Raw genomic sequence first — 11,586 nt, 5'->3', positions numbered from 1 at the left:
GGATATGTTGATGCAGACATGGGCTAGTAAAGAAATGATTTGGTTACAAAGGTTTATGGGTGAATTGGGTAAGGAGCATGATATGGGCACGTTATACAGTGATAACCTAAGTGCCATCATCTTGGAAAGAACTCATCATTTCATTCCAGGACTAAACACATACAGCTCAAGTACCATTTCATACGATCAGTGTTGGAAGATGGAGAGTTGAAGATGGAAAAGATACACACTAGCTAGAATCCTGCAAATATGCGAACAAAAGTTGTAACCAGGGAGAAACTGAGAATATGCTCAGTTTCAATTGGTCTTCAAGGATGACAATGAATATGAGAAACAACCAGGTCCAGATAGGAGTCATTGTCCTTATGCGAAGGGTTAAAATGCGAGCACACTTGTTGGGACCCAAAATATGGTGACCTATGCCTGAGCAGAGAGAAGCCAGAGGAAACTCTAGTGGAGGCTCGTAGCAATATTGATGTGAAAATTGTTCGTTTGACTTGGATATAGGGGTGAAAGACTAATCGAACCATCTAGTAGTTGGTTTCCTCTGAAGTTTCGCTCAGGGTAGTTGGAGCTCATGCAAAAGTTTTATCAGGTAAAGAAAATTATTAGAGGCATTGGGGGCGTAACGCCCTCGACCTATTCTCAAAATTTAAATAGTAATAGGGTGCAACTACTCCATTGAGCCGTGCCATGGAATCAAGAGCTCCAAGTGGGCCATTTTTGATAAGCAGAACTGGCAATGTGGGATGAACCGAAATTTTAGTTACGGTGCCAAATTTCACGCTAACCTAGACCCCATAAAGGGTGTTGGTTGATTAAGACAATAGGACGGTGGTCATGGAAGTCGAAATCCACTAAGGAGTGTGTAACAACTCACTTGCCAAATCAACTAGCCCCAAAAATGGATGGGGTTGAAGCACGCAACCTATACTTGACCGTCGAAGCAATTGCCTGGCTACAATGAGTAGGAGGATGTGGGGGCCATTGCGAAACCTTGGGCGTGAGCTTGGGTGGATCGGCACCCAGTGTAGATCTTGGTGGTAGTAACAAATATTCAGATGAGAAATTTGAAGACTAAAGTGGGGAAAGGTTCCATGTGAACAACACTTGGACATGTTTTAGTCGATCCTAAGAGATGGGGAAGCCTTATGTGAAGGGTGCACTCTACATGAGCACCAAAAGGGAATCAGGTTAATATTCCCAAACTGGGATATGGTGGCCGGTGGCAACGTTAGGAAATCTGTAGACGTCATCAGGGACCCTAGGAAGAGTTATATTTTCCTTTCAACAGCTTGCCCACCCTGGAATCAGTTCACCTGGAGATAGGGTCTAGTATCTGGAAGAGCACGACACGTCTTGCAGTGTCCAGTGCACCCTCAACGGCCCTTAAAAATCTGGAGGACCAATTACCATTCATGCCCGGTCATACTCATAACCGCATCAAGTCTCCAAGGTGAACAACCTCTGGTAAACAGAATAATGTAGGTAAGTGAAGTCGAAAAAACAGATGTAACTTCGGGAAAAGATTTGTCTCTAAGGGTTGTAGAAATTTTGAATAATAAACACATATTCAATGGAGATTATCCTGATCATGTACTATTGCGGAATACATACACAATACATAAGCTCCTCTACGTTGATCATCAATTTAGCAGCATCAATAACAATAAAACATCAAGAGCATGCACACATTAACACAATATGTAACCCGGGGAAAGCTTACAGCTGAAAACCCCACACTATCTGTATATTAATGATTGAGAACATGTAACATTACAAAGTACAATGCTTATCACAAGCAATCCAGTACCAGCTCCACCTGTTACACACAATACAACTCAGATCTGATCTCCAAATCTATTCCACTGCTTGCCTGCCTCCATTGCTCAATACCTGCTCAAGAATGAAGGATAATGGTTTAACCAAACTCGTATTTACCTCCAAAGAATCACTCATACTGGGAAAGGCATGAGCAGAGGCTATAATCACTTGGTATTGGCCAATTCTCATTGGCATAACTCAATCCCATTGATTGTGCAAATCCTCATGCACAACTATAGTCACAAATGATAGCAATCTGATCCTCTAACACCTATCCTTATTGAACTGTACATGCACTAACATGAAACTGAGTTAACTGATGTATTCTATAGTTGCATTATGAGTTAATAATTAGTTTAAAAACTCATCATTAGTCTATTTGCAGTTAGACTAATTACAACTAGTTTAACCAAGTCAAACTGAACACAACTCTATCAACTCCACAATCAACTCCACCAAACTCAACTAATTGAGTTCTAACTGAAGTCATGCATGCAACAACTCAACTGACCCACAAAGAAAACGTACTTCCTTCTAACAGCTACATGTGCCACATCTGTAGCTCAAACTGAAGTGCTCCAAGAGAATAAGATCAAGTTTATGGTCCAAATATTATTATGAGACAATAATATTTGACTTTTCTATTTTTGACAGCCAATCTAAAAATAGACTTTGATCACTCCTGCTGTGATCACTCCTGCTGTGATCATCCCTATTGTGGTCACTCCTACTATGATCATCCCTGCTGTGATCCAAAAATAGAACTTGCGCCGTAATTTTCCTGCGGGCCCACTTAGTGAAGGCGACTCTTTTCTCTAAGCTCCATCATCTTGTTGCAATCTCAACACTCCCTCTCGACAAGATATGGATTATCAGCAACCCCTATCCTTTCTCGGTGGTATTCGAATTTGCTCCTGGTGAGAGCCTTCGTCAGAATATCACCATCCTGATCCTTCGTTGGAATGTATGGAAGCAACATGATCCTCCGCTGCACACAATCTCTAATATGATGGTACCTAATGTCAATATGCTTAGATCTATCATGAAATACAAGATTAGCCGAGAGTTTAATGCAACTCTAGTTATCACAATAAATCACAGTAGGATCCAAATGAGAACTGAAAAAACCAACCAGGATCTTCCTCATCCATATAGCCTCGCATGCAGCCAAACTTGATGCCATATAATCGGCCTCTGCTGAACTGAGTGCCACGAATCTCTGCATCCTGCTGTACCAAGAAACTGCTGTTGATCCAATACTGAAGACCCCTCCTGATGTGCTCTTTCTGTCCATTGGGCTCCCTGCCCAATCTACATCCGTGAAGCCACATAGCTTCACCTCATCCTCTTGTCTGTACCACAATCCATATCCTGATGTGCCTCTCAAATAACGCAATACATGCCTGCCCGCCTTCCAGAAGAGCTTGGTAGGATTAACCATAGCTTGTGAAAGCTGGTTAACTGCATAGCATATATCGGTTCGTGTATTGACCAAATACATCAAAAACCCCACCAAATGTTGATAAACAGTGGCATCCACTTCTTCTCCCGAAGTGGTATCCTCCTTCCTCCAACCTCCAGGAAGAGGAGTATCAATAGGCTTGCAGCCATGCATGTTGAACTTCTCCAGTATCTCCCAAGCATACTTGCCCTGAGAAACAAATAGTCCACCACTGCGCTGCCATATTTCCAATCCTAGGAAATAGTGAAGGAGGCCCAAGTCCTTCATCTCAAACTCCTTAGCAAGATCATCCTTGCATGAAAGTATCAATAGCTCATCACCCGTTAGAATCAAATCATCAACATACAGTACAATGATAAGCAACTTACGCTCCACCACAATTTGGTATAGGTTAGGATCCGCCTCGCTCTTGGAGAATCCAAGTCCTATGAAATACCTGTCTATCCATGTGTACCAAGCATGTGGTGCTTGCTTCAACCCATATAATGCTCTCTTGAGCCTACACACATGCGACTCACTGCTGAAGACCTCAAAGCCTTCGGGCTGCTCAATGTACACCTACTCCTCAATGACACTGTTGAGGAACATAGTCTTCACATCCATCTGATGAATGTACCATCCCATCTACGTTGAGAGAGCAAAAATCATCCGTATGGAAGAATACGTTGCGACAGGTGCAAAGGTCTCCTCATAATCGATCCCATCTATCTGTGAAAAGCCTCGGGCAACAAATCTTACCTTGTACTTCTCCACACTCCCGTCAGCTGCCTACTTAACTTTGTAGATCCATCTCGAACCCACCACTGATTTCCCTTCTGGTCTAGGAACAATCTCCCATGCACTGTTTCTGACAATAGAATCATACTCTTCCACCATGGCATCTACCCATGCGGGATCCTCCACAGCTTCCTCGAAAGAGGATGGCTCAGTCACAACACACTTGCTCGTAAGAGCCATGTATCCAGTGTACCGATCAGGTGACTGCCTCTGCCTGCGTTGGGCTGTAGGTGGTCCTACAACTTTCTCTGCATCTTGAGCCAGTCGCTCAGCTTCTGTCAAGCGCTTTCGCCCTCTGATGGTTGGCACTGCATGAGTGGTCTCTTCCACTCCATGAACCTCGTCCTGTGGCTGCTCCACGTCCTGAAGCTCATCCTTAGGAACTAATAGCTCCTCATCTGCATGCAAGTGTAACTCCCTCTCAAGTGAACACTTCATGACTTTCTCCTCCTGAAATTTTATATCCCGTCGCACAACAATTTTACCACTGTCTGGAAAATACACACGATAGTTTTGGGGCGTATCAGTGTACCCCACAAATATCCCAACCTCTACAGTCAGCTCCAAATTCTTCCTAGCATCCTTTGTCACATGCATGTAAACGTTAGCACCAAAAATCCTCAAATGAGAAAGATCAGGCTTCTTACCAGAATAAGCCTCCTCGAGTGTACTCATGCCAAGTATCCTACGAGGACAACAGTTCTGCACATAAACTGTTGTATTTCATGCTTCCGCCCACAAGTGAAGGGGTAGGCCCTGATCATGCAACATTGCCCATGCAACACCCACAATCGTTTTGTTCTTCCGCTCTGCTACCCCGTTCTGTTGTGGGTTATGGGGAGCTATGAGCTCTCTTCAAATCCCTTCTGCCCTTGAACTCGTCCGAGATATATTCACCACCATTATCGCTCCTAAGAGCCTTCACCTTCTTCCTCGACTCCTTCTCGACCAGTGCTTTGAATTCACATAACTTTGAATATGTCTCGCTCTTCTTCTGCATGAAGAAGATCCAGCACTTACGAGAGAAATCATCAACAAAAATCACAAAATACCTGTGTTTTGCTGTCGAAGCAACTGAGAAAGGTCCACACACGTCTATGTGAATTCTCTCAAGGATCATCATGGCACGACTATCCTTCTCATGAAAGGTGGCTTTCACAAACTTCCCCAAAGTACACCCCTTGCACTGATCTGACTACGCAAGAGTGCCTTTAGGAAGCCCTATAGTGATCTGCTGCAGTATCTTCAAGGCTCCATGGTGAAGGTGACCCAATCTCCTGTGCCACAACTCGCCATCATCCCGGCTCACCAATCCTTTTGCCTTGCCTACCATTGTTGCGCATCCACCTACATGCAACTGATAAAGGTTCCTCACTCAAACCCCTATCTTCCGGGTCTCACCAGTTGTCTTGCTGCGCAGGAAAGCTTTTCCCTTGCTGAGAAAAACATCATACCCCTTGTCTTCTAACATCGCCACAGAGATAAGATTCTTCTTCAATCCTGGAACATGCATGACTTCCTTCAATACGAAGGGTTTACCAGACTCCCTCTCAAAGGAAATGGTACTGATACCGGTCGCACTGTATCTACCATCATCGCCCATCTCGATGTGCACTCCAAGATCTTTGTCCTCCAGATCAGAAAACAAATCTCGATCTCCCATCATGTGAAAAGACGCACCACTATCCAAGAACCACACCGATCCCATCACACTTGAAACCAAGCATGCAATCAATGAAAAATCAAGCTCAAACTACGAGGCTAGAGCCTCTCCTACTGCAGATCCAACAGCCTGCTTGATCTTCTTCTTCTGCGGAAAATTAGTGGCATAGTGTCCGTGCTGGTGACAGTGAAAACACTTCACCTTGGACATGTCCTGCTTCTTGCCTTTCGCACCAGACTGAGAAGCTTTCTCGTTCTTCCCCTTCTTTGCTTTGGCAGCCAAAGCAAAATTCTCTTCATCAGATACCTTTGATGAAGATCCATTCTCACACTTATTGTTTCTGAGTTTATCCTTGAGCGCCAAGTCGCTCTTCCTTTGGAATAACATTTGTAATCCGTTGAAAGACATTTCAACAACACTGCTGCAAATTCGATTTCCACCAGCTCAAACTCAATCGCCTTTGATCTAAGATTTGTGAGAACACAATATTTCTCGTACAGATATTGACTGTATGGGCATTCACCGGATATCTCACCTTCCAAAGGAAAGATGAATCCAGAGGCTACCTGGCCCGATTACAGACTCTGCCTGAAGAAATAGAATGTAAACACTTCCTGAATAGTAGATTTGATGATCAACAACTCTGATACCATGTAGAAATTTTGAATAATAAACACATATTCAATGGAGATTATCCTGATCATGTACTATTGTGGAATACATACACAATACATAAGCTCCTCTATGTTGATCATCAATTTAGCAGCATCAATAACAATAAAACATCAAGAGCATGCACACATTAACACAGTATGTAACCCGGGGAAAGCTTACAGCTGAAAACCCCACACTATCTGTATATTAATGATTAAGAACATGTAACATTACAAAGTACAATGCTTATCACAAGCAATCTAGTACCAGCTCCACCTGTTACACACAATACAACTCAAATCTGATCTCCAAATCTATTCCACTGCTTGCCTGCCTCCACTGCTCAATACTTGCTCAAGAATGAATGAGAATGGTTTAACCAAACTCGTATTTACCTCCAAAGAATCACTCACACTGGGAAAGACGTGAGCAGAGGCTTAAATCACTTGGTATTGGCCAATTCTAATTGGCATAACTCAATCCCATTGATTGTGCAAATCCTCATGCACAACTATAGTCACAACCGATAGCAATATGTGTTGAGATTGCAACAAGATGATGGAGCTTAGTGAAAAGAGGCACCTTCACTAAGTGGGCCCACAGGTAAATTATGGCGCAATTTCTATTTTTGGATCCCAACAGGGATGATCACAGTAGGAGTGACCACAGCAGGGATGATCACAGCAGGAGTGACCACAACAGGAGTGATCACAGTAGGAGTGACCACAACAGCAGTGATCACAACAGGAGTGATCAAAATCTATTTTTAGGCTGGTTGTCCAAAATAGAAAAGTCAAATATTATTGTCTCATAATAATATTTGGACTATAAACTTGATCTTATTCTCTTGGAGCACTTTAGTTTGAGCTACAGATGTGGCACATGCAGCTGTTAGAAGGAATTATGCTTTTCTTATGAGTCAGTTGAGTTGTTGCATGCATGACTTCAGTTAGAACTCAATCAGTTGAGTTTGGTGGAGTTGATTGTAGAGTTGATGGAGTTGTGTTCAGTTTGACTTGGTTAAAATAGTTGTAATTAGTCTAACTGCAAATAGACTAATGATGAGTTGTTAAAATAATTATTAACTCATAATACAACTATAGAATACATCAGTTAACTCAGTTTCATGTCAGTGCATGTTTAGTTCAATAGGGACAGGTGTTAGAAGGGACAGGTGTTAGAGGATCAGATTGCTATTAGTTGTGACTATAGTTGTGCATGAGGATTTGCACAATCAAGGGATTGAGTATGCCAATGAGTTTGCTCATGTATTTTCCCAATATTATAGCCTCTGCTCACATCTTACACAGTGTGAGTGATTCTTTGGAGGTGAAATACGAGTTTGGTAAACCATTCTCATTCATTCTTGAGCAGGAATTGAGCAGTGGAGGCAGGCAAGCAGTGGAGTAGATTTGGAGATCAGATCTTAGCTGTATTGTGTGTAACAGGTGGAGCTGGTACTGGATTGCTTGTGATAAGCATTGTACTTTGTAATGTTACATGTTCTCAATCATTAATATACAGATAGTGTGGGGTTTTCAGCTGTAAGCTTTCCCCGGGTTACATACTGTGTTAATGTGTGAATGCTCTTGATGTTTTATTGTTATTGATGCTGCTATATTGATGATCAACGTAGAGGAGCTTATGTATTGTGTATGTATTCCGTAATAGTACATGATCAGGATAATCTCCATTGAATATGTGTTAAATTATTCAAAATTGCTACAATCTGATCCTCTAACACCTGTCCCTGTTGAATTGTACATGCACTGACATGCAACTGAGTTAACTGATGTATTCTATAGTTGCATTATGAGTTAATAATTATTTTAACAACTCATCATTAGTCTATTTGCAGTTAGACTAATTAAAACTAGTTTAACCAAGTCAAACTGAACACAACTCCATCAACTCCACAATCAACTCCACCAAACTCAACTGATTGAGTTCTAACTGAAGTCATGCATGCAACAACTCAAATGACCCACAAAGAAAGCGTACTTCCTTCTGACAGCTGCATGTGCCACATCTGTAGCTCAAAATGAAGTGCTCCAAGAGAATAAGATCAAGTTTATAGTCCAAATATTATTATGAGACAATAATATTTGACTTTTCTATTTTGACAGCCAGTCTAAAAATAGACTTTGATCACTCCTGCTGTGATCATCCCTGCTGTGGTCACTCCTGCTGTGAACATCCCTACTATGATCATCCCTACTGTGGTCAAACCTGCTGTTATCATCCCTGCTGTGATCCAAAAATAGAACTTGCGCCATAATTTGCCTGCGGGCCCACTTAGTGAAGGCGACTCTTTTCACTAAGCTCCATCATCTTGTTTCAATATCAACAAGGGTTGGGCCTAGGGGTCTACACCCTCAACTCGTGGGCTTTTGATAGTCTACCTAAGATGCTCTCACGGAGAGGGTGGGCAGTCGTGTGCTGATTGGGCTAGGGGTGTATAATTCCCCCTACGGGGGCTTTTCCCTAGGCAGTGAACAATCAACTCAGAACTTGTATTAATAAGGGGAATTTGATTGTTTAATTAAAACAAAGCATTGCAATGGTCCTTGCAGATTTTGACGCAATGTGATTTTTGCTCAGTGCTTTGAATGTCAAAGTGGAGAAATCAACCAAGTGCAGGTAAACGATAGGAGTAACTATGACTCTCTTAAGGTAGCCAAATGCCTCATCATATAATTAGTGACGTGCATGAATGGATTAACGAGATTCCCACAGTCCCTATCTACTATCTAGTGAAACCATAACCAAGGGAACGAGCTTGGCAGAATCAACGAGGAAAGAAGAGCCTGTTGAGCTTGACTCTAGTCTGATTTTGTGAAGTGACTTGAGAGGTGTAGAATAAGTGGGAGCCATTTTGGGCGCAAGTGAAATAAAACTACTTTCAACTTTATTTTACTTATTCCATAGTGCAAAGATGGGGAACTGCTCCTGTTTTTGGCCTTAAGGCACGTTTCGGTGGGTCGATCCAGGTGGAAGACATTTTTAGGTGGGGAGTTTGGTAGGGGTGGCACATCTGTTAAAAGATAACGCGGGTGTCCTAAGATGAGCTCAATGAGAACAAAAATCTCGTGTGGAACAAAAGGGTAGAAGCTCATTTGATTTTGATTTTCAATACGAATAAAAACCATGAAAGCGTGGCCTATCAATCCTTTAGATTTTTGGAATTTGAAGCTAGAGGTGTCAGAAAAGTTACCACAAGGATAACTGGCTTGTGGTAGCCAAGTGTTTATAGTGACGTTCATTTTTGATCCTTCGATGTCGGCTCTTCCTATCATTGTGAAGCAGAATTCACCAAGTGTTTTATTTTTCACCCACCAATAGGGAATGTGAGCTGGGTTTAGACCATCATGAGACATGTTAGTTTTACCCTACTGATGAACTGCACCATAATAGTAATTCAACTTAGTACAATAGGAATTGTTGATTCATACAATTGATGATCGCGCTTGGTTGAAAGGCCAGTGGCGCAAAGCTACCGTGTGTTGGATTATGACTAAATGCCTCTAAGTCAAAATCCATGCTAGAAGCGATGCGTGTCACTCTTCAATTGTATCTCGACCCGTAGTAGGGGCATCGCTTTGTCACCCCTAGGGGCCCATATCATTTGCAAACCGCGACTGTGAAGCATCTCGGTTAGGGTAGCTTTGAAGTTCAATTCCAAACAGTCATTGAGAAGAATCATTTGCAGACGACTTAAATACGCAACGGGGTATTGTAAGTGCAGAGTGGCCCTGCTACCATGATCCACTGAGATTCAGCCCATGGTCACCTCGATTCAAAGCTTCACTCTTGTCACACATTATTCAAACAAATCCAGACAACTCTCCTGCTCTTGTGCCTTTGCCTCTTCCTCCAAATGAATTTTTTTTTATTGCTCATATCTTAGAAATTCTTTGCTTGGGGGCAGGAACTTTGGGGATTCCATGTCACGATGAAAGAGGCACCGAAGCCCCAGAAAATTGGGGTTTCCATGTTGCGCCTTGGCCCCCAAAATTTGGGGTTTCCATGTACCCTCGGTGCCTGAAATTTGGGGTTTCCACATCGCAACGAAAAAGGCGCCGAAGCCCGGGAAAATTTGGGTTTCCATGTCGCACCTCGACACACAAAATTTGGGGTTTCCATGTCGTACACCGACACCCAAAATTTGGGGTTTCCACTTCACGCCCCGATGGTGAAAATTTTGGGTTTAGATGTCACGCCCCGATGCCCAAAATTTGGGGTTTCTACCTCACACCCCAGCACACAAAGCTGGAGAAACTTGGGGTTTCCATGTCGCGCCCTGGTGCCCAAAATTTGGGGTTTCCATGTCATGCCCCGGTGCCAAAATCTGTGAAACATGGGGTTTCCATGTCACGTTCTGGTGCCAAAACCTAGGGAAACTTGGGGTTTCCATGTCGCGCCCAGATGCCCAAGCCTGGGAAACTTGGGGTTTCCATGTCACGCCACGGCCGAAACTGGCAGTGCCCAAGTCTGGGAAAACTCGATGTTTCCATGTCCTATCGTTGATGGAACTCCGGGTTTCCATATTTTACGGCACGATGGAAACTTAGGGTTTTCAACAAAGACCCAACACAGGGAACTTGGGGTTTCCATGATGATGGAAACCAGCTCGCAAGTCTGGGGAACTTGGGGTGTTTCAAAACCATTGTCTAAGTTTGGGGAACTTGCAGTTTCCATGTCACGGTGTGACCGTAACCATCAATGGAAACTACCCAAGTCTAGGAAACCTTGGGTTTCCATGTCTCACCCTGGCGTGAGGAACTTGGGGGTTTCCATGTCGTGGCATGCCTTGAATCACCCAAGATTCTGTGGAAATTCAGATTTCCATGTTGTGGGGTGATGGAAAGCCACCAAAGTTTGGGGAACTAGGGGTGTCTGTTTCGCGACACGATGGAAACTGCTACCCAAGTAAGTGGACACACGGGGTTTCCATTTCGCATCACAACAAAAATTGCTACCCAATTTTGGGAAACACAGGGTTCCCATGTTGCGTCATGGCTAAAAATGTTGCCCAAGTCTAGGGAGCTTCGGGTTTCCATGTTATCATGCGAGAGGGAACAACTGCTCAAGTTTGGGGAGATTTGGGTTTCCATATCATCACGCGATAGGGAATGGTTGCCCAATTTTTGGGAGCTTTAGGTTTTCATGTCATCACGTGACAGGGAATGACTACCCAAGTCTACCA

General features: G+C 43.1%; 2 pseudogenes; both read left to right on the top strand.

Annotated features, from left to right (window-relative positions):
* The first annotated feature begins 267 nt into the window (after nt 1-267).
* On the top strand, nt 268-1,473 carry LOC149265689 (25S ribosomal RNA; annotated as a pseudogene).
* Nucleotides 1,474-8,666: 7,193 nt separating this feature from the next.
* Nucleotides 8,667-10,178, top strand: LOC149265688 (25S ribosomal RNA; annotated as a pseudogene).
* The last annotated feature ends 1,408 nt before the right edge of the window (nt 10,179-11,586 follow it).

Source organism: Pinus tabuliformis, chromosome 6 (assembly GCF_031772625.1).
Source record: "Pinus tabuliformis cultivar Carrire ecotype Pingquan chromosome 6, CPIR1, whole genome shotgun sequence".
NCBI lineage: Eukaryota > Viridiplantae > Streptophyta > Pinopsida > Pinales > Pinaceae > Pinus > Pinus tabuliformis.
This window is presented reverse-complemented; position numbering and strand designations above follow the sequence as displayed.